General features: G+C 48.2%; 1 protein-coding gene across 1 annotated transcript in view; it reads right to left on the bottom strand.

The window, feature by feature from the left end:
* Positions 1-22,840, bottom strand: part of LOC138286373 (scavenger receptor cysteine-rich type 1 protein M130-like) — a 793,269-nt gene that overhangs the window by 494,542 nt on the left and 275,887 nt on the right. The gene's annotated exons all lie outside the window — the stretch shown is intronic.

Genomic DNA, 22,840 nt, shown 5'->3' with positions numbered 1-22,840 from the left:
CTTTTTGCCTACAGGGAGGTACCCCAGAAAGGAGTGGGCTCCAGCCCCTTTGAACTCCTCTTTGGTCACCCTGTTAGGGGTCCACTAACACTTGTCAAGGAGGGTTGGGAACAACCTTTAAAAGCTCCAAAGCAAGATATTGTGGATTATGTACTTGGCCTCAGATCAAGGATGGCTGAGTACATGAAAAAGGCCAGTAAAAACCTTCAGGCCAGCCAAGAGCTCCAGAAGCAATGGCATGATCAGAAGGCTGTTTTGGTTCAGTACAAACCAGGGCAGAAAGTGTGGGTCTTGGAGCCTGTGGCCCCAAGAGCACTCCAAGATAAATGGAGTGGACCCCACACAATTGTTGAGAAAAAGGGTGAAGTCACCTATTTAGTTGACTTAGGCACTGCAAGGAGTCCCCTTAGGGTACTCCATGTAAACCGCCTGAAACCCTACTATGACAGGGCTGATCTCACCCTGCTCATGGCAACTGATGAGGGACAGGAAGAAGACAGTGATCCTCTACCTGATCTCTTCTCTTCCGCAGAACAAGATGCTCTTGTGGAAGGTGTAGTTTTGGCTGATAGTCTTACTGCTGAGCAGAAAGACCATTGCATAAATCTCCTAGATCAATTCTCTGAAATCTTCTCTACTGTGCCAGGTACCACTTCTTGGTGTGAGCACACTATAGATACTGGAGACAGTTTACCTGTCAAAAGTAAGATCTATAGGCAGCCTGACCATGTCAGGGACTGCATAAAGCAAGAGGTGCAGAAAATGTTAGAACTAGGAGTGGTTGAGCACTCTGAAAGTCCATGGGCTTCTCCTGTGGTACTTGTACCAAAACCCCATTCCAAAGATGGAAAGAAAGAAATGCGGTTTTGTGTAGACTATAGAGGTCTCAACCTGGTAACCAAAACTGATGCTCACCCTATACCCAGGGCAGATGAGCTCATAGATAAACTGGCATCTGCCAAGTATCTAAGCACTTTTGATTTGACTGCAGGGTATTGGCAGATCAAATTATTAGAAGATGCTAAACCTAAAACAGCATTTTCAACCATTGGAGGACATTACCAGTTCACTGTAATGCCTTTTGGATTGAAAAATTCACCTGCCACTTTTCAGAGGTTGGTGAACACAGTCCTGCAAGGGCTGGAAGCTTTCAGTGCAGCATATTTGGACGACATAGCTGTCTTTAGCTCCAGCTGGGATGATCACCTGGTCCACCTATGGAAAGTTTTGGAGGCCCTGCAAAAGGCAGGCCTCACTATCAAGGCTTCAAAGTGCCAGATAGGGCAGGGTAAGGTGGTTTATCTGGGACACCTTGTTGGTGGGGAACAGATTGCACCACTTCAGGGGAAAATCCAAACAATTATTGATTGGGTTCCCCCTACTACTCAGACTCAGGTGAGAGCCTTCCTAGGCCTCACTGGGTATTACAGGAGGTTCATTAAGAACTATGGCTCCATTGCAGCCCCTCTTAATGACCTCACATCCAAAAAAATGCCTAAAAAGGTATTATGGACAGCAAACTGTCAGAAAGCTTTTGAGGAGCTGAAGCAGGCCATGTGCTCTGCACCTGTCCTGAAAAGCCCTTGTTACTCTAAAAAATTCTATGTCCAAACTGATGCATCTGAATTAGGAGTAGGGGCAGTCCTATCACAACTTAATTCTGAGGGCCAGGATCAACCTGTTGCTTTTATTAGTAGAAGGTTGACCCCTAGAGAAAAGCGTTGGTCTGCCATTGAGAGGGAGGCCTTTGCTGTGGTCTGGGCTCTGAAGAAGTTGAGGAAATACCTGTTTGGCACTCACTTCATTGTTCAGACAGACCACAAACCTCTACTTTGGCTAAAACAAATGAAAGGTGAAAATCCTAAATTGTTGAGGTGGTCCATATCCCTACAGGGAATGGACTATACAGTGGAACATAGACCTGGGAGTAGCCACTCCAATGCAGATGGACTCTCCAGATATTTCCACTTAGACAATGAAGACTCATCAGGTAATGGCTAGTCTTATTGTCCTTCGTTTGGGGGGGGGTTGTGTAGGAAAGTACCATCTTGCCTGGCATGTTACCCCCATTTTTCACTGTATATATGTTGTTTTAGTTGTATGTGTCACTGGGACCCTGGTAACCCAGGGCCCCAGTGCTCATAAGTGTGCCTGAATGTGTTACCTGTGTAGTGACTAACTGTCTCACTGAGGCTCTGCTAATCAGAACCTCAGTGGTTATGCTCTCTCATTTCTTTCCAAATTGTCACTGACAGGCTAGTGACCATTTTTACCAATTTACATTGGCTTACTGGAACACCCTTATAATTCCCTAGTATATGGTACTGAGGTACCCAGGGTATTGGGGTTCCAGGAGATCCCTATGGGCTGCAGCATTTCTTTTACCACCCATAGGGAGCTCTGACAAATCTTACACAGGCCTGCCACTGCAGCCTGAGTGAAATAACGTCCACGTTATTTCACAGCCATTTTACACTGCACTTAAGTAACTTATAAGTCACCTACATGTCTAACCTTTACCTGGTAAAGGTTAGGTGCAAAGTTACTTAGTGTGAGGGCACCCTGGCACTAGCCAAGGTGCCCCCACATTGTTCAGAGCCAATTCACTGAACTTTGTGAGTGCGGGGACACCATTACACGCGTGCACTACATATAGGTCACTACCTATATGTAGCTTCACCATGGTAACTCCGAATATGGCCATGTAACATGTCTATGATCATGGAATTGCCCCCTCTATGCCATCCTGGCATTGTTGGTACAATTCCATGATCCCAGTGGTCTGTAGCACAGACCCTGGTACTGCCATACTGCCCTTCCTGGGGTTTCTCTGCAGCTGCTGCTGCTGCCAACCCCTCAGACAGGCAGCTGCCCTACTGGGGTCCAGCCAGGCCTGGCCCAGGATGGCAGAACAAAGAACTTCCTCTGAGAGAGGGTGTGACACCCTCTCCCTTTGGAAAATGGTGTGAAGGCAGGGGAGGAGTAGCCTCCCCCAGCCTCTGGAAATGCTTTCTTGGGCACAGATGTGCCCAATTCTGCATAAGCCAGTCTACACCGGTTCAGGGACCCCTTAGCCCCTGCTCTGGCGCGAAACTGGACAAAGGAAAGGGGAGTGACCACTCCCCTGACCTGCACCTCCCCTGGGAGGTGTCCAGAGCTCCTCCAGTGTGCTCCAGACCTCTGCCATCTTGGAAACAGAGGTGCTGCTGGCACACTGGACTGCTCTGAGTGGCCAGTGCCACCAGGTGACGTCAGAGACTCCTTGTGATAGGCTCCTTCAGGTGTTAGTAGCCTTTCCTCTCTCCTAGGTAGCCAAACCCTCTTTTCTGGCTATTTAGGGTCTCTGTCTCTGGGGAAACTTTAGATAACGAATGCACGAGCTCAGCCGAGTTCCTCTGCATCTCCCTCTTCACCTTCTGATAAGGAATCGACCGCTGACCGCGCTGGAAGCCTGCAAACCTGCAACATAGTAGCAAAGACGACTACTGCAACTCTGTAACGCTGATCCTGCCGCCTTCTCGACTGTTTTCCTGCTTGTGCATGCTGTGGGGGTAGTCTGCCTCCTCTCTGCACCAGAAGCTCCGAAGAAATCTCCCGTGGGTCGACGGAATCTTCCCCCTGCAACCGCAGGCACCAAAAAGCTGCATCTCCGGTCCCTTGGGTCTCCTCTCAGCACGACGAGCGAGGTCCCTCGAATCCAGCGACACCGTCCAAGTGACTCCCACAGTCCAGTGACTCTTCAGCCCGAGTTTGGTGGAGGTAAGTCCTTGCTTCACCTCGCTGGGCTGCATTGCTGGGAACCGCGACTTTGCAAGCTTCTCCGGCCCCTGTGCACTTCCGGCGGAAATCCTTCGTGCACAGCCAAGCCTGGGTCCACGGCACTCTAACCTGCATTGCACGACTTTCTAAGTTGGTCTCCGGCGACGTGGGACTCCTTTGTGCAACTTCGGCGAGCACCGTTTCACGCATCCTCGTAGTGCCTGTTTCTGGCACTTCTCCGGGTGCTACCTGCTTCAGTGAGGGCTCTTTGTCTTGCTCGACGTCCCCTCTCTCTGCAGGTCCAATTTGCGACCTTCTGGTCCCTCCTGGGCCCCAGCAGCGTCCAAAAACGCCAAACGCACGATTTGCGTGTAGCAAGGCTTGTTGGCGTCCATCCGGCGGGAAAACACTTCTGCACGACTCTCCAAGGCTTGGGGGATCCATCCTCCAAAGGGGAAGTCTCTAGCCCTTGTCGTTCCTGCAGTATTCACAGCTCTTCAGCCTAGTAAGAGCTTCTTTGCACCAACCGCTGGCATTTCTTGGGCATCTGCCCAGCTACGAGCTGCTTGTGACTTTTGGACTTGGTCCCCTTGTTCCACAGGTACCCTCAGACAGGAATCCATCGTTGTTGCATTGCTGATTTGTGTTTTCCTTGCATTCTCCCTCTAACACGACTATTTTGTCCTTAGGGGAACTTTAGTGCACTTTGCACTCACTTTTCAGGGTCTTGGGGAGGGTTATTTTTCTAACTCTCACTATTTTCTAATAGTCCCAGCGACCCTCTACAAGGTCACATAGGTTTGGGGTCCATTCGTGGTTCGCATTCCACTTCTGGAGTATATGGTTTGTGTTGCCCCTATCCCTATGTTTCCCCATTGCATCCTATTGTAACTATACATTGTTTGCACTGTTTTCTAAGACTATACTGCATATTTTTGCTATTGTGTATATCTATCTTGTGTATATTTCCTATCCTCTCACTGAGGGTACACTCTAAGATACTTTGGCATATTGTCATAAAAATAAAGTACCTTTATTTTTAGTATAACTGTGTATTGTGTTTTCTTATGATATTGTGCATATGACACTAAGTGGTACTGTAGTAGCTTCACACGTCTCCTAGTTCAGCCTAAGCTGCTCTGCTAAGCTACCATTATCTATCAGCCTAAGCTGCTAGACACCCTATACACTAATAAGGGATAACTGGGCCTGGTGCAAGGTGCAAGTACCCCTTGGTACTCACTACAAGACAGTCCAGCCTCCTACAATAAGTGCTTGAGACTACTTACCACTCTTGTCATTGTACTTTTCATAAGAGAAAAATATACAAAACAAGGTCAGTGTATATACACATAGCCAAAAAGTTTTGCATTTCCTCTTTTCACTCTTTTCTAAGTGCTGAAAAGTACTCCTAAACTTTCAAAAAGTTCTTAAAAGTTTAAAAAGTTTTTTTTCTGTCTTTCCAAAAAGTTCTGAAAACTTTTGTCTCTTTCTCTATCACTTTAACTCTCTCCAAAAAATGTCTGGCACAGGCCAAAGTGTTGATCTGTCCAAACTTGCATATGACAACCTTAGCTGGAAAAGAGCAAGGAGTCTCTGTATAGAGAGAGGTTTGAGTGTAGGGAAGAATCCTGCCTTGGAACTGTTAATTAACATGCTTAGAGAACAGGATAAGGCCATAGGTGCCCCATCTGTTGAAAAAGTACCTAATAGTTCCCAATCTGATTCAGGGACTCCCCCAGGAAAAGATTCAGGAAAGAAACTTCCTAGCCTGCCCATTACTAGACAATCTAGCATAGATGGTAATGATGATGAGCCACACCAAATAAATAGTGTTGTCTCACATCATAGCAAAAGCATTTATTCTCACCATACTGGTAGTAATGTTTCTGTAAACCAAGCTGTTAAGTTGGCTTCTGTAAGGGACAGGTCTCCTTCTGTTCATTCCCATCATAGCTCTGTTTCTAGAAATCTCCCTCCCACCAACCCTGATGACAGAATGTTAGAGAGGGAACTCAATAAGTTGAGGGTGGAACAAACCAGACTGAAGCTTAAAAAGCAACAGCTGGATTTGGATAGACAGTCTTTTGAATTAGAGAAGGAAAGACAGAAGTTGGGTTTAGATACCCATGGTGGCAGCAGCAGTATTCCCCATAGTCAACCTGCAAAAGAGCATGATTCCAGGAATCTGCACAAGATAGTTCCCCCTTATAAGGAGGGGGATGACATTAACAAGTGGTTTGCTGCACTTGAGAGGGGCTGTGTTGTACAGGATGTCCCTCAAAGGCAGTGGGCTGCTATCCTATGGCTATCATTTAGTGGAAAGGGTAGGGATAGACTCCTTACTGTGAAAGAAAATGATGCCAATAATTTTACAGTTCTTAAGAATGCACTCCTGGATGGTTATGGCTTAACCACTGAACAGTACAGGATAAAGTTCAGAGAGACCAAAAAGGAGTCTTCACAAGACTGGGTTGATTTCATTGACCATTCAGTGAAGGCCTTGGAGGGGTGGTTACATGGCAGTAAAGTTACTGATTATGAAAGCCTGTATAACACAATCCTGAGAGAGCATATACTTAATAATTGTGTGTCTGATTTGTTGCACCAGTACCTGGTAGACTCTGATCTGACCTCTCCCCAAGAATTGGGAAAGAAGGCAGACAAATGGGTCAGAACAAGGGTGAACAGAAAAGTTCATACAGGGGGTGACAAAGATGGCAATAAGAAGAAAGATGGTGAAAAATCTCAAGATAAGCATGGGGATAAGGGTAAAACCAAAGATCCCACTTCAAATCTTAAACACTCTTCAGAGGGTGGGGATAAAACAAATTCTTCCTCTTCTTCCCAACCTGCACACATTAAAAAGCCTTGGTGCTTTGTGTGTAAAAATAGAGGCCATAGGCCAGGGGATAAGTCCTGTCCAGGTAAACCCCCTGAGCCTACCACCACTAATACATCAAGCTCTAGTGCCCCTAGCAGTAGTGGTACTAGTGGTGGGACTGCTGGCAACAGTCAAGCAAAGGGTGTAGTTGGGTTCACTTATGGGTCCATAGTGGAAACTGATGTCATCAGTCCCAAGACAGTTTCTGTCACACCTAGTGGCATTGGCCTTGCCACACTGGCTGCTTGTCCCCTTACAATGGATAAGTACAGGCAGACAGTTTCAATAAATGGTGTTGAGGCCTTGGCCTACAGGGACACAGGTGCCAGTTTCACTTTGGTGACTGAAAACCTAGTGCCTCCTGAACAACACATCATTGGACAACAGTATAAGATTATTGATGTCCATAACTCCACTAAGTTTCTTCCCTTAGCTATAATTCAGTTTAGTTGGGGTGGAGTTACTGGCCCTAAGCAGGTGGTGGTATCACCTAGCTTACCTGTAGACTGTCTCTTAGGTAATGACCTAGAGGCCTCAGGTTGGGCTGATGTAGAGTTGTATGCCCATGCAGCCATGCTGGTCATCCCTGAGGAATTGTTCCCTCTCATTTCAAGTGAAATGAAAAAGCAAAGGAGAGAAGGCCTGAAAACTCAGGATCCCTCTCCATCAACAGGTAAAAAGGGTATCACAGTATCCCCTAACCACCCTACCATTCAGGATACCATTCTTGTGGTGGGAGAAACCTCTCCTGGGGTGGCACCTGTTCCAAGGGAATCATCAGCTGGCATAGCTGGACTCCCTGAGGTAGAAGTACCTCTCTGTGGGATAACTAACATTGGTGACAAAAAGAGCACCATTTTAGTTAACATGGAGCATCCCTCCAACCCTCCCAGAGAAACTTTAGTGCAGAAACCCTGTACTGCCTCACAACACTTAGGACAGCATCCCTGCCCTAGTGTGGAGCTCATAGGACAGCATCCCTGCCCTGCTCCAACTCAAGAGAAACAGCATCCCTGTTCTCTCTTCCAGCCAAATGGACAAAGTTTTTGCCCAGCTATGGCTTTACTGAGACAGCATCACTGTCTGGCATTTCCATCATTACAAATAGATTCAGTGGATAATTCCCACTGCTCTAAACTAAAACTTACTGATAGAAACTCTGAAAATACATCTTCACACTGTTGGTTAGCTAAAAAACTTCAAACAGGGTGGTTTACATCCCACAGGGAAGTAACCATATAGTGGATGATAAAGGGAGTAACCAGTCTATTGCAGAGCTACTCTCTACTTATCACCACTTAGACAATAAAGTCTCAACTGGCCAAGGTTAGCCTTATTGTCCTTCGTTTGGGGGGGGGGGGTTGTGTGAGAAGGTAGCCTCTTTCTAGCCTTGTTACCCCCACTTTTGGCCTGTTTGTGAGTGTATGTCAGGGTGTTTGTCACTGTTTTCACTGTCTCACTGGGATCCTGATACCCAGGCCTCAGTGCTCATAGTGAAAGCACTATGTTTTCAGTATGTTTGTTATGTGTCACTGGGATCCTGCTGGTCAGGACCCCAGTGCTCATAGGTTTGTGGCCTATATGTATGTGTCACTGGGACCCTGTCACACAGGGCCCCAGTGCGCATAGGTGTGCATGTATATGTTCCCTATGTGGTGCCTAACTGTCTCACTGAGGCTCTGCTAACCAGAACCTCAGTGGTTATGCTCTCTCATTACTTTCAAATTGTCACTAACAGGCTAGTGACCAATTTTACCAATTTACATTGGCTTACTGGAACACCCTTATAATTCCCTAGTATATGGTACTGAGGTACCCAGGGTATTGGGGTTCCAGGAGATCCCTATGGGCTGCAGCAATTCTTTTGCCACCCATAGGGAGCTCTGACAATTCTTACACAGGCCTGCCACTGCAGCCTGAGTGAAATAACGTCCACGTTATTTCACAGCCATTTTACACTGCACTTAAGTAACTTATAAGTCACCTATATGTCTAACCTTTACCTGGTAAAGGTTAGGTGCAAAGTTACTTAGTGTGAGGGCACCCTGGCACTAGCCAAGGTGCCCCCACATTGTTCAGAGCCAATTCCCTGAACTTTGTGAGTGCGGGGACACCATTACACGCGTGCACTACATATAGGTCACTACCTATATGTAGCTTCACCATGGTAACTCCGAATATGGCCATGTAACATATCTATGATCATGGAATTGCCCCCTCTATGCCATCCTGGCATTGTTCGTACAATTCTATGATCCCAGTGGTCTGTAGCACAGACCCTGGTACTGCCAAACTGCCCTTCCTGGGGTTTCACTGCAGCTGCTGCTGCTGCCAACCCCTCAGACAGGCATCTGCCCTCCTGGGGTCCAGCCAGGCCTGGCCCAGGATGGCAGAACAAAGAACTTCCTCTGAGAGAGGGTGTGACACCCTCTCCCTTTGGAAAATGGTGTGAAGGCAGGGGAGGAGTAGCCTCCCCCAGCCTCTGGAAATGCTTTCTTGGGCACAGATGTGCCCAATTCTGCATAAGCCAGTCTACACCGGTTCAGGGACCCCTTAGCCCCTGCTCTGGCGCGAAACTGGACAAAGGAAAGGGGAGTGACCACTCCCCTGACCTGCACCTCCCCTGGGAGGTGTCCAGAGCTCCTCCAGTGTGCTCCAGACCTCTGCCATCTTGGAAACAGAGGTGCTGCTGGCACACTGGACTGCTCTGAGTGGCCAGTGCCACCAGGTGACGTCAGAGACTCCTGCTGATAGGCTCCTTCAGGTGTTAGTAGCCTATCCTCTCTCCTAGGTAGCCAAACCCTCTTTTCTGGCTATTTAGGGTCTCTGTCTCTGGGAAAACTTTAGATAACGAATGCATGAGCTCAGCCGAGTTCCTCTGCATCTCCCTCTTCACCTTCTGATAAGGAATCGACCGCTGACCGCGCTGGAAGCCTGCAAACCTGCAACATAGTAGCAAAGACGACTACTGCAACTCTGTAACGCTGATCCTGCCGCCTTCTCGACTGTTTTCCTGCTTGTGCATGCTGTGGGGGTAGTCTGCCCCCTCTCTGCACCAGAAGCTCCGAAGAAATCTCCCGTGGGTCGACGGAATCTTCCCCCTGCAACCGCAGGCACCAAAAAGCTGCATTTCCGGTCCCTTGGGTCTCCTCTCAGCACGACGAGCGAGGTCCCTCGAATCCAGCGACTCTGTCCAAGTGACCCCCACAGTCCAGTGACTCTTCAGCCCAAGTTTGGTGGAGGTAAGTCCTTGCCTCACCTCGCTGGGCTGCATTGCTGGGAACCGCGACTTTGCAGCTACTCCGGCCCCTGTGCACTTCCGGCGGAAATCCTTTGTGCACAGCCAAGCCTGGGTCCACGGCACTCTAACCTGCATTGCACGACTTTCTAAGTTGGTCTCCGGCGACGTGGGACTCCTTTGTGCAACTTCGGCGAGCACCGTTTCACGCATCCTCGTAGTGCCTGTTTCTGGCACTTCTCTGGGTGCTACCTGCTTCAGTGAAGGCTCTTTGTCTTGCTCGACGTCCCCTCTCTCTTCAGGTCCAATTTGCGACCTCCTGGTCCCTCCTGGGCCCCAGCAGCGTCCAAAAACGCCAAACGCACGATTAGCGTGTAGCAAGGCTTGTTGGCGTCCTTCCGGTGGGAAAACACTTTTGCACGACTCTCCAAGGCAAGTGGGATCCGTCCACCAAAGGGGAAGTCTCTAGCCCTTTTTGTTCCTGCAGAAACCTCAGCTTCTTCTGTCCAGTCGAAGCTTCTTTGCACCCGCAGCTGGCATTTCCTGGGCATCTGCCCATCTCCGACTTGCTTGTGACTTTTGGACTTGGTCCCCTTGTTCCACAGGTACCCTAGATTGGAAATCCACAGTTGTTGCATTGCTGGTTTGTGTCTTTCCTGCATTATTCCTCTAACACGACTACTTTGTCCTTAGGGGAACTTTAGTGCACTTTGCACTCACTTTTCAGGGTCTTGGGGAGGGTTATTTTTCTAACTCTCACTATTTTCTAATAGTCCCAGCGACCCTCTACAAGGTCACATAGGTTTGGGGTCCATTCGTGGTTCGCATTCCACTTTTGGAGTATATGGTTTGTGTTGCCCCTATCCCTATGTTTCCCCATTGCATCCTATTGTAACTATACATTGTTTGCACTGTTTTCTAAGACTATACTGCATATTTTTGCTATTGTGTATATATATCTTGTGTATATTTCCTATCCTCTCACTGAGGGTACACTCTAAGATACTTTGGCATATTGTCATAAAAATAAAGTACCTTTATTTTTAGTATAACTGTGTATTGTGTTTTCTTATGATATTGTGCATATGACACTAAGTGGTACTGTAGTAGCTTCACACGTCTCCAAGTTCAGCCTAAGCTGCTCTGCTAAGCTACCATTATCTATCAGCCTAAGCTGCTAGACACCCTATACACTAATAAGGGATAACTGGGCCTGGTGCAAGGTGCAAGTACCCCTTGGTACTCACTACAAGCCAGTCCAGCCTCCTACAATAGTTCCCCCTTATAAGGAGAGGGATGACATTAACAAGTGGTTTGCTGCACTTGAGAGGGCCTGTGTTGTACAGGATGTCCCTCAAAGGCAGTGGGCTGCTATCCTATGGCTATCATTTAGTGGAAAAGGTAGGGATAGGCTCCTTACTGTTAAAGAAAGTGATGCCAATATTTTTACAGTTCTTAAGAATGCACTCCTGGATGGTTATGGCTTAACCACTGAACAGTACAGGATAAAGTTCAGAGAGACCACAAAGGAGTCTTCACAAGACTGGGTTGATTTCATTGACCATTCAGTGAAGGCCTTGGAGGGGTGGTTACATGGCAGTAAAGTTACTGATTATGACAGCCTGTATAACTTGATCCTGAGAGAGCATATTCTTAATAATTGTGTGTCTGATTTGTTGCACCAGTACTTGGTGGACTCTGATCTGACCTCTCCCCAAGAATTGGGAAAGAAGGCAGACAAATGGGTCAGAACAAGGGTGAACAGAAAAGTTCATACAGGGGGTGACAAAGATGGCAACAAAAAGAATGATGGTAAGTCTTCTGACAAGGGTGGGGACAAATCTAAAAATGAGTCTTCATCAGGCCCACAAAAACACTCTGGTGGGGGTGGTGGGCCCAAATCCTCCTTTAATCAAAACAAAGAAAAGAAACCATGGTGCTATTTATGTAAAGTAAAAGGCCATTGGACAACAGATCCCAGTTGTCCAAAGAAAAGCACCAAGCCTCCTACCACTACAACCCCTACTGCTACACCTAGTGTCCCTACTAATAGCAGTGGTGGTGGGAGAAAACCTACTAATAGCCAATCCAAGGGAGTAGCTGGGCTCACTATTGGTAACTTAGTTGGGGTTGGCCTTGTTAGGGAGGCCACAGAGGCTGTGTTAGTCTCTGAGGGGGCTATTGATTTAGCACCTTAGTTGCCTGTCCCCTTAATATGGATAAGTACAAGCAGCTACCCCTAATAAATGGTGTTGAGGTTCAGGCCTACAGGGACACTGGTGCCAGTGTGACTATGGTCATAGAGAAACTGGTCCACCGTGAACAACACCTACATGGTCACCAGTACCAAGTAACCGATGCTCACAACAACACACTTAGCCACCCCATGGCTGTTGTAAATCTCAACTGGGGGGGGTTACTGGTCCAAAGAAAGTTGTGGTAGCCACAGATTTACCTGTAGACTGTCTACTAGGAAATTATTTGGAGACATCAGCTTGGACAGATGTGGAGTTGGAGGCCCATGCAGCAATGCTGGGCATCCCAGGGCATATTTTTGCTTTGACAAGGGCTCAGGCCAAAAAGCAAAAAGGACAGGGAAGCATGGATCCTGGAACAATGGACCAAGTGCTCCCTAAAGCGAGGGCTAGTAGAAGCAAATCACTTCCTACTATCCCTCTCTCTACAGTGGATTCAACTTCTGAGGAAGAAGAATTCCCTCCCTGTGCAGAACCTACACCAGAGGCGCTTGAAGCAGACACTGCTGAGCTTTTGGGTGAAGGGGGGCCTGCCAGGGAGGAGCTGAGTGTGGCACAGCAAACCTGTCCCACATTAGAGGGTCTGAGACAGCACGCTGTCAAACAGGCTAATGGGGATGTTAGTGACTCTCACAGAGTTTACTGGGAGGACAATCTCTTGTACACTGAGGCAAGGGATCCTAAACCTGGAGCTGCCAGGAGATTAGTGATCCCTCAGGAGTACAGAAAGTTCCTCCTAACTCTTGCTCACGACATTCCCCTAGCAGGACATCTGGGACAAATGAAAACTTGGGACAGGCTTGTTCCCTTGTTTCATTGGCCTAGGACGTCTGAGGACACAAAAGAGTTTTGTAAGTCCTGTGAAACCTGTCAAGCCAGTGGCAAGACAGGTGGAACACCAAAGGCACCCCTTATTCCACTGCCTGTGGTTGGGGTTCCCTTTGAAAGGGTAGGGGTTGACATAGTTGGCCCCCTTGACACTCCTACTGCTTCAGGCAATAGATTCATCTTGGTGGTAGTGGACCATGCCACAAGATACCCTGAAGCTATTCCTTTAAGGACCACTACAGCTCCTGCAGTGGCAAAGGCCCTCCTGGGAATATTTTCCAGGGTGGGCTTCCCAAAGGAAGTAGTATCAGAAAGGGGAAGCAATTTCATGTCTGCATACTTAAAGGCCATGTGGAAGGAGTGTAGTGTAACGTACAAGTTCACAACACCCTATCATCCACAAACAAATGGACTGGTGGAGAGATTTAATAAAACTCTCAAAGGCATGATTATGGGTCTCCCTGAAAAACTCAGCAGGAGATGGGATATCCTTCTACCATGCCTCCTTTTTGCCTACAGGGAGGTACCCCAGAAAGGAGTGGGCTCCAGCCCCTTTGAACTCCTCTTTGGTCACCCTGTTAGGGGTCCACTAACACTTGTCAAGGAGGGTTGGGAACAACCTTTAAAAGCTCCAAAGCAAGATATTGTGGATTATGTACTTGGCCTCAGATCAAGGATGGCTGAGTACATGAAAAAGGCCAGTAAAAACCTTCAGGCCAGCCAAGAGCTCCAGAAGCAATGGCATGATCAGAAGGCTGTTTTGGTTCAGTACAAACCAGGGCAGAAAGTGTGGGTCTTGGAGCCTGTGGCCCCAAGAGCACTCCAAGATAAATGGAGTGGACCCCACACAATTGTTGAGAAAAAGGGTGAAGTCACCTATTTAGTTGACTTAGGCACTGCAAGGAGTCCCCTTAGGGTACTCCATGTAAACCGCCTGAAACCCTACTATGACAGGGCTGATCTCACCCTGCTCATGGCAACTGATGAGGGACAGGAAGAAGACAGTGATCCTCTACCTGATCTCTTCTCTTCCGCAGAACAAGATGCTCTTGTGGAAGGTGTAGTTTTGGCTGATAGTCTTACTGCTGAGCAGAAAGACCATTGCATAAATCTCCTAGATCAATTCTCTGAAATCTTTTCTACTGTGCCAGGTACCACTTCTTGGTGTGAGCACACTATAGATACTGGAGACAGTTTACCTGTCAAAAGTAAGATCTATAGGCAGCCTGACCATGTCAGGGACTGCATAAAGCAAGAGGTGCAGAAAATGTTAGAACTAGGAGTGGTTGAGCACTCTGAAAGTCCATGGGCTTCTCCTGTGGTACTTGTACCAAAACCCCATTCCAAAGATGGAAAGAAAGAAATGCGGTTTTGTGTAGACTATAGAGGTCTCAACCTGGTAACCAAAACTGATGCTCACCCTATACCCAGGGCAGATGAGCTCATAGATAAACTGGCATCTGCCAAGTATCTAAGCACTTTTGATTTGACTGCAGGGTATTGGCAGATCAAATTATTAGAAGATGCTAAACCTAAAACAGCATTTTCAACCATTGGAGGACATTACCAGTTCACTGTAATGCCTTTTGGATTGAAAAATTCACCTGCCACTTTTCAGAGGTTGGTGAACACAGTCCTGCAAGGGCTGGAAGCTTTCAGTGCAGCATATTTGGACGACATAGCTGTCTTTAGCTCCAGCTGGGATGATCACCTGGTCCACCTATGGAAAGTTTTGGAGGCCCTGCAAAAGGCAGGCCTCACTATCAAGGCTTCAAAGTGCCAGATAGGGCAGGGTAAGGTGGTTTATCTGGGACACCTTGTTGGTGGGGAACAGATTGCACCACTTCAGGGGAAAATCCAAACAATTATTGATTGGGTTCCCCCTACTACTCAGACTCAGGTGAGAGCCTTCCTAGGCCTCACTGGGTATTACAGGAGGTTCATTAAGAACTATGGCTCCATTGCAGCCCCTCTTAATGACCTCACATCCAAAAAAATGCCTAAAAAGGTATTATGGACAGCAAACTGTCAGAAAGCTTTTGAGGAGCTGAAGCAGGCCATGTGCTCTGCACCTGTCCTGAAAAGCCCTTGTTACTCTAAAAAATTCTATGTCCAAAATGATGCATCTGAATTAGGAGTAGGGGCAGTCCTATCACAACTTAATTCTGAGGGCCAGGATCAACCTGTTGCTTTTATTAGTAGGAGGTTGACCCCTAGAGAAAAGCGTTGGTCTGCCATTGAGAGGGAGGCCTTTGCTGTGGTCTGGGCACTGAAGAAGTTGAGGCCATACCTGTTTGGCACTCACTTCATTGTTCAGACAGACCACAAACCTCTACTTTGGCTAAAACAAATGAAAGGTGAAAATCCTAAATTGTTGAGGTGGTCCATATCCCTACAGAGAATGGACTATACAGTGGAACATAGACCTGGGAGTAGCCACTCCAATGCAGATGGACTCTCCAGATATTTCCACTTAGACAATGAAGACTCATCAGGTCATGGCTAGTCTTATTGTCCTTCGTTTGGGGGGGGGTTGTGTAGGAAAGTACCATCTTGCCTGGCATGTTACCCCCATTTTTCACTGTATATATGTTGTTTTAGTTGTATGTGTCGCTGGGACCCTGTTCTCCAGGGCCCCAGTGCTCATAAGTGTGCCTGAATGTGTTACCTGTGTAGTGACTAACTGTCTCACTGAGGCTCTGCTAATCAGAACCTCAGTGGTTATGCTCTCTCATTTCTTTCAAATTGTCACTGACAGGCTAGTGACCAATTTTACCAATTTACATTGGCTTACTGGAACACCCTTATAATTCCCTAGTATATGGTACTGAGGTACCCAGGGTATTGGGGTTCTAGGAGATCCCTATGGGCTGCAGCATTTCTTTTGCCACCCATAGGGAGCTCTTACAATTCTTACACAGGCCTGCCACTGCAGCCTGAGTGAAATAACGTCCACGTTATTTTACAGCCATTTTACACTGCACTTAAGTAACTTATAAGTCACCTATATGTCCAACCTTTACCTGGTAAAGGTTAGGTTCAAAGTTACTTAGTGTGAGGGCACCCTGGCACTAGCCAAGGTGCCCCCACATTGTTCAGGGCCAATTACCCGGACTTTGTGAGTGCGGGGACACCATTACACGCGTGCACTACATATAGGTCACTACCTATATGTAGCTTCACAATGGTAACTCCGAATATGGCCATGTAACATGTCTATGATCATGGAATTGCCCCCTCTATGCCATCCTGGCATAGTTGGCACAATCCCATGATCCCAATGGTCTGTAGCACAGACCCTGGTACTGCCAAACTGCCCTTCCTGGGGTTTCACTGCAGCTGCTGCCAACCCCTCAGACAGGCATCTGCCCTCCTGGGGTCCAGCCAGGCCTGGCCCAGGATGGCAGAACAAAGGACTTCCTCTGAGAGAGGGTGTTACACCCTCTCCCTTTGGAAAATGGTGTGAAGGCAGGGGAGGAGAAGCCTCCCCCAGCCTCTGGAAATGCTTTCTTGGGCACAGATGTGCCCAATTCTGCATAAGCCAGTCTACACCGGTTCAGGGGACCCCTTAGCCCTGCTCTGGCGTGAAACTGGACAAAGGAAAGGGGAGTGACCACTCCCCTGACCTGCACCTCCCCTGGGAGGTGTCCAGAGCTCCTCCAGTGTGCTCCAGACCTCTGCCATCTTGGAAACAGAGGTGCTGCTGGCACACTGGACTGCTCTGAGTGGCCAGTGCCACCAGGTGACGTCAGAGACTCCTTCTGATAGGCTCCTTCAGGTGTTAGTAGCCTATCCTCTCTCCTAGGTAGCCAAACCCTCTTTTCTGGCTATTTAGGGTCTCTGTCCCTGGGGAAACTTTAGATAACGAATGCAAGAGCTCAGCCGAGTTCCTCTGCATCTCTCTCTTCACCTTCTGCCAAGGAATCGACTGCTGACCGTGCTGGAAGCCTGCAAAACTGCAACATAGTAGCAAAGACGACTACTGCAACTTTGTAACGCTCATCCTGCCGCCTTCTCAACTGTTTTCCTGGTGGTGCATGCTGTGGGGGTAGTCTGCCTCCTCTCTGCACTAGAAGCTCCGAAGAAATCTCCCGTGGGTCGACGGAATCTTCCCCCTGCAACCGCAGGCACCAAAAAGCTGCATTACCGGTCCCTTGGGTCTCCTCTCAGCACAACGAGCGAGGTCCCTCGAATCCAGCAACTCTGTCCAAGTGACCCCCACGGTCCAGTGACTCTTCAGTCCAAGTTTGGTGGAGGTAAGTCCTTGCCTCACCTCGCTAGACTGCATTGCTGGGAACCGCGACTTTTGCAGCTACTCCGGCCCCTGTGCACTTCCGGCGGAAATCCTTTGTGCACAGCCAAGCCTGGGTCCACGGCACTCTAACCTGCATTGCATGACTTTCTAAGTTGGTCTCCGGCGACGTGGGACTCCTTTGTGTAACTTCGGGTGAGCACTGTTTCACGCATCCTCGTAGTGCCTGTTTCTGGCACTTCTCTGGGTGCTACCTGCTACTGAGAGGGCTCCTTTTCTTGCACTACGTCCCCTCTACCTCCTGACGCAATGTGCAATATCCTGGTCTATCCTGGGCCACAGAAGTGTCCAAAAACGCTAACCACACAATTTGCAGCTAGCAAGGCTTGTTGGCGTTCTTTCGGCAGGAAAACACTTCTGCACGACTCTTCACGGCAAGCGGGATCCGTCCACCAAAGGGGAAGTCTCTAGCCCTTTTCGTTCCTGCAGAAACTTCTGCTTCTTCTGTCCAGTAGAAGCTTCTTTGCACCCACAGCTGGCATTTCCTGGGCATATGCCCATCTCCGACTTGCTTGTGACTTTTGGACTTGGTCCCCTTGTTCCACAGGTACCCTAGATTGGAAATCCATCGTTGTTGCATTGTTGGTTTGTGTCTTTCCTGCATTATTCCTCTAACATGACTTCTTTGTCCTTAGGGGAACTTTAGTGTACTTTGCACTCACTTTTCATGGTCTTGGGGAGGGTTATTTTTCTAACTCTCACTATTTTCTAATAGTCCCAGCGACCCTCTACAAGGTCACATAGGTTTGGGGTCCATTCGTGGTTCGCATTCCACTTTTGGAGTATATGGTTTGTGTTGCCCCTATCCCTATGTGTCCCCATTGCATCCTATTGTAACTATACATTGTTTGCACTGTTTTCTAAGACTATACTGCATATTTTTGCTATTGTGTATATATATCTTGTGTATATTTCCTATCCTCTCACTGAGGGTACACTCTAAGATACTTTGGCATAGTGTCATAAAAATAAAGTACCTTTATTTTTAGTATAACTGTGTATTGTGTTTTCTTATGATATTGTGCATATGACACTAAGTGGTACTGTAGCAGCTTCACACGTCTCCTAGTTCAGCCTAAGCTGCTCTGCTAAGCTACCATTATCTATCAGCCTAAGCTGCTAGACACCCTATACACTAATAAGGGATAACTGGGCCTGGTGCAAGGTGCAAGTACCCCTTGGTACTCACTACAAGCCAGTCCAGCCTCCTACAGCAGATGCCCAGGAAATGCCAGCTGTGGGTGCAAAGAAGCCCTCACTGGATGGTAGAAGCTGTGGATTCTGCAAGAACTACAATGGCTAGAAACTTCCCCTTTGAAGGATGGATGTCCCACAAAGTGAAGAGTCGTGCAGAGGTGTTTCCGTGCAGAAAGACCACAAACAAGCCTTGCTAGCTGCAAGGGTCACGGTTAGGGGTTTTGGATGCTGCTGTGGCCCAGGAGGGACCAGAATGTCGCCAATTGTGTGAGGACACAGAGGGGGCACCCAGCAAGACAAGGAGCCCACTCAGAAGCGAGCAGCACCCGCAGAAGTGCCGGAAAAGGCACTATGAAGTGGATTGAACCGGAGCTCACCCGAAGTCACAAAAGAGGGTCCCATGATGCCGGAGGACAACTCAGGAGGTCGTGCACTGCAGGTTAGAGTGCCGGGGACCCAGGCTTGGCTGTGCACAAAGGAAATCCTGGAAGAGTGCACAGGAGCCAGAGTAGCTGCAAAACACGCGATTCCCAGCAATGCAGTCTAGCGTGGGGAGGCAAGGACTTACCTCCACCAAACTTGGACTGAAGAGTCACTGGACTGTGGGAGTCACTTGGACAGAGTTGCTGAGCTCAAGGGACCTCGCTCGTCGTGCTGAGAGGAGGCCCAGAGGACCGGATAATGCAGGTCTTTGGTGCCTGCGGTTGCAGGGGGAAGATTCCGTCGACCCACGGGAGATTTCTTCGGAGCTTCTAGTGCAGAGTGGAGGCAGACTACCCCCACAGCATGCACCACCAGGAAAACAGTCGAAAAGGCGGCAGGATCAGCGTTACAAGGTCGCAGCAGTCGTCTTTGCTACTTTGTTGCAGTTTTGCAGGCTTCCAGCACGGTCAGCAGTCGATTCCTTGGCAGAAGGTGAAGAGAGAGATGCAGAGGAACTCTGATGAGCTCTTGCATATGTTATCTAAAGAATTCCCCAAAGCAGAGACCCTAAATAGCCAGAAAAGGAGGTTTGGCTACTTAGGAGAGAAGATAGGCTAGCAACACCTGAAGAAGCCTATCAGAAGGAGTCTCTGACGTCACCTGCTGGCACTGGCCACTCAGAGCAGTCCAGTGTGCCAGCAGCACCTCTGTTTTCAAGATGGCAGAGGTCTGGAGCACACTGGAGCTCTGGGAACCTCCCAGGGGAGGTACAGGTCAGGGGAGTGGTCACTCCCCTTTCCTTTGTCCAGTTTCGCGCCAGAGCAGGCCTGGGGTATACCTGAACCGGTGTAGACTGGCTTATGCAGAGATGGGCACCATCTGTTCCCATCAAAGCATTTAAAGAGGCTGGGGGAGGCTACTCTTCCCCAGCCCTGACACCTTTTTCCAAAGGGAGAGGGTGTAACACCCTCTCTCTGAGGAAGTCCTTTGTTCTGCCTTCCTGGGCCAGGCCTGGCTGGACCCCAGGAGGGCAGAAACCTGTCTGAGGGGTTGGCAGCAGCAGCAGCTGCAGTGAAACCCCGGGAAAGGTAGTTTGGCAGTACCCGGGCCTGAGCTAGAGACTCAGGGGGTCATGGAATTGTCTCCCCATTGCCAGAATGGCATTGGGGTGACAATTCCATGATCTTAGACATGTTACATGGCCATGTTCGGAGTTACCATTGTGACGCTATACATATGTCGTGACATATGTATAGTGCACGCATGTAATAGTGTCCCCGCACTCACAAAGTCCAGGGAATGTGCCCTGAACAATGTGGGAGCACCTTGGCTAGTGCCAGGGTGCCCACACACTAAGTAACTTAGCACCCAACCTTTACCAGGTAAAGGTTAGACATATAGGTGACTTATAAGTTACTTAAGTGCAGTGGTAAATGGCTGTGAAATAACGTGGACGTTATTTCACTCAGGCTGCACTGGCAGGCCTGTGTAAGAATTGTCAGATCTCCCTATGGGTGGCACAAGAAATGCTGCAGCCCATAGGGATCTCCTGGAACCCCAATAGCCTGGGTACCTCAGTACCATTTACTAGGGAATTATAAGGGTGTTCCAGTATGCCAATGTAAATTGGTGAAATTGGTCACTAGCCTGTTAGTGACAATTTGGAAAGAAATGAGAGAGCATAACCACTGAGGTTCTGGATAGCAGAGCCTCAGTGAGACAGTTAGTCATACCACAGGTAACACATACAGGGCACACTTATGAGCACTGGGGCCCTGGCTGGCAGGGTCCCAGTGACACATACAACTAAAACAATATATATACAGTGAAGTATGGGGGTAACATGCCAGGCAAGATGGTACTTTCCTACACAACCCCCCCAAACGAAGGACAATAAGACTAGCCATGACCTGATGAGTCTTGATTGTCTAAGTGGAAATATCTGGAGAGTCCATCTGCATTGGAGTGGGTACTCCCAGGTCTATGTTCCACTGTATAGTCCATTCCCTGTAGGGATATGGACCACCTCAACAATTTAGGGTTTTCACCTTTCATTTGTTTTATCCAAAGTAGAGGTTTGTGGTCTGTCTGAACATTGAAGTGAGTGCCAAACAGGTATGGCCTCAACTTCTTCAGTGCCAAGACCACAGCAAAGGCCTCCCTCTCTATGGCAGACCAACGATTTTCTCTAGGGGTCAACCTCCTGCTGATAAAAGCAACAGGTTGATCCTGGCCCTCAGAATTAAGTTGTGATAAGACTGCCCCTACCCCTAATTCAGATGCATCAGTTTGGACAATGAATTTTTTGGAGTAACAGGGGCTTTTCAGGACAGGTGCAGAGCACATGGCCTGCTTTAGCTCCTCAAAAGCTTTCTGACAGTTTGCTGTCCATAATACCTTTTTAGGCATTTTCTTAGATGTGAGGTCACTAAGAGGGGTTGCAATGGAGCCATAGTTCTTTATGAACCTCCTGCCATACCCAGTGAGGCCTAAGAAGGCTCTCACCTGGGTCTGAGTTGTAGGGGGAACCCAATCTATAATAGTTTGGATTTTCCACTGATGTGATGCAATCTGTTCTCCACCTACCAGATGTCCCAGATAAACCACTTTGCCCTGCCCTATCTGGCACTTTGAAGCCTTGATAGTGAGGCCTGCCTTTTGCAGGGCCTCCAAAACTTTCCATAGGAGGACCAGGTGATCTTCCCAGCTGGAGCTAAAGACAGCTATATCATCTAGATATGCTGCACTAAAAGCTTCCAGCCCTTGCAGGACTGTGTTCACCAACCTCTGAAAAGTGGCAGGTGCATTTTTCAATCCAAAAGGCATTACTGTGAATTGGTAATGGCCTCCAATGGTTGAAAATGCAGTTTTTGATTTTGCATCTTCTGATAATTTGATCTGCCAATAGCCTGCAGTCAAGTCAAAAGTGCTTAGATACTTGGCAGATGCCAGTGTATCTATTAGCTCATCTGCCCTGGGTATAGGGTGAGCATCAGTTTTGGTTACTTGGTTGAGACCTCTATAGTCTACACAAAACTGCATTTCCTTCTTTCCATCCTTGGAATGAGGTTTTGGTACAAGTACCACAGGAGAGGCCCATGGACTTTCAGAGTGCTCAACCACTCCCAGTTCAAACATTTTCTGCACTTCTTGTTTTATGCAGTCTCTGACATGGTCAGGCTGCCTATAGATCTTACTTTTGACAGGCAAGCTGTCTCCAGTATCTATAGTGTGCTCACACCAAGAAGTGGTGCCTGGCACAGTAGAGAAGAGTTCAGAAAACTGACCCAGGAGATTTATGCAGTGGTCTTTCTGCTCAGCAGTAAGACAATCTGCCAGTACTACACCTTCCACCAGAGCATCTTGTTCTGTGGAAGAGAAGAGATCAGGGAGAGGGTCACTGACTTCTTCCTGTCCCTCATCTGTTGCCATGAGCAGGGTGAGATCAGCCCTGTCATAATAGGGTTTCAGGCGATTGACATGGAGCACCCTAAGGGGACTCCTGGCAATGCCTAAGTCAACTAAGTAGGTGACTTCACCCTTCTTCTCAACAATTGTGTGGGGTCCACTCCATTTGTCTTGGAGTGCTCTTGGGGCCACAGGCTCCAAGACCCACACTTTCTGCCCTGGTTGGTACTGAACCAAAACAGCCTTCTGGTCATGCCATTGCTTCTGGAGCTCTTGGCTGGCCTGAAGGTTTTTACTGGCCTTTTTCATGTACTCAGCCATCCTTGATCTGAGGCCAAGTACATAGTCCACTATGTCTTGCTTTGGAGCTTATAAAGGTTGTTCCCAACCCTCCTTAACAAGTGTTAGAGGACCTCTCACAGGGTGTCAAATAGGAGTTCAAAGGGGCTGAAGCCCACTCCTTTTTGGGGTACCTCCCTGTAAGCAAAAAGGAGGCAAGGTAATAGGATATCCCATCTCCTGCGGAGTTTTTCAGG

Source organism: Pleurodeles waltl, chromosome 3_2, assembly GCF_031143425.1.
Source record: "Pleurodeles waltl isolate 20211129_DDA chromosome 3_2, aPleWal1.hap1.20221129, whole genome shotgun sequence".
Taxonomy (NCBI): Eukaryota; Metazoa; Chordata; class Amphibia; order Caudata; family Salamandridae; genus Pleurodeles; species Pleurodeles waltl.
This window is presented reverse-complemented; position numbering and strand designations above follow the sequence as displayed.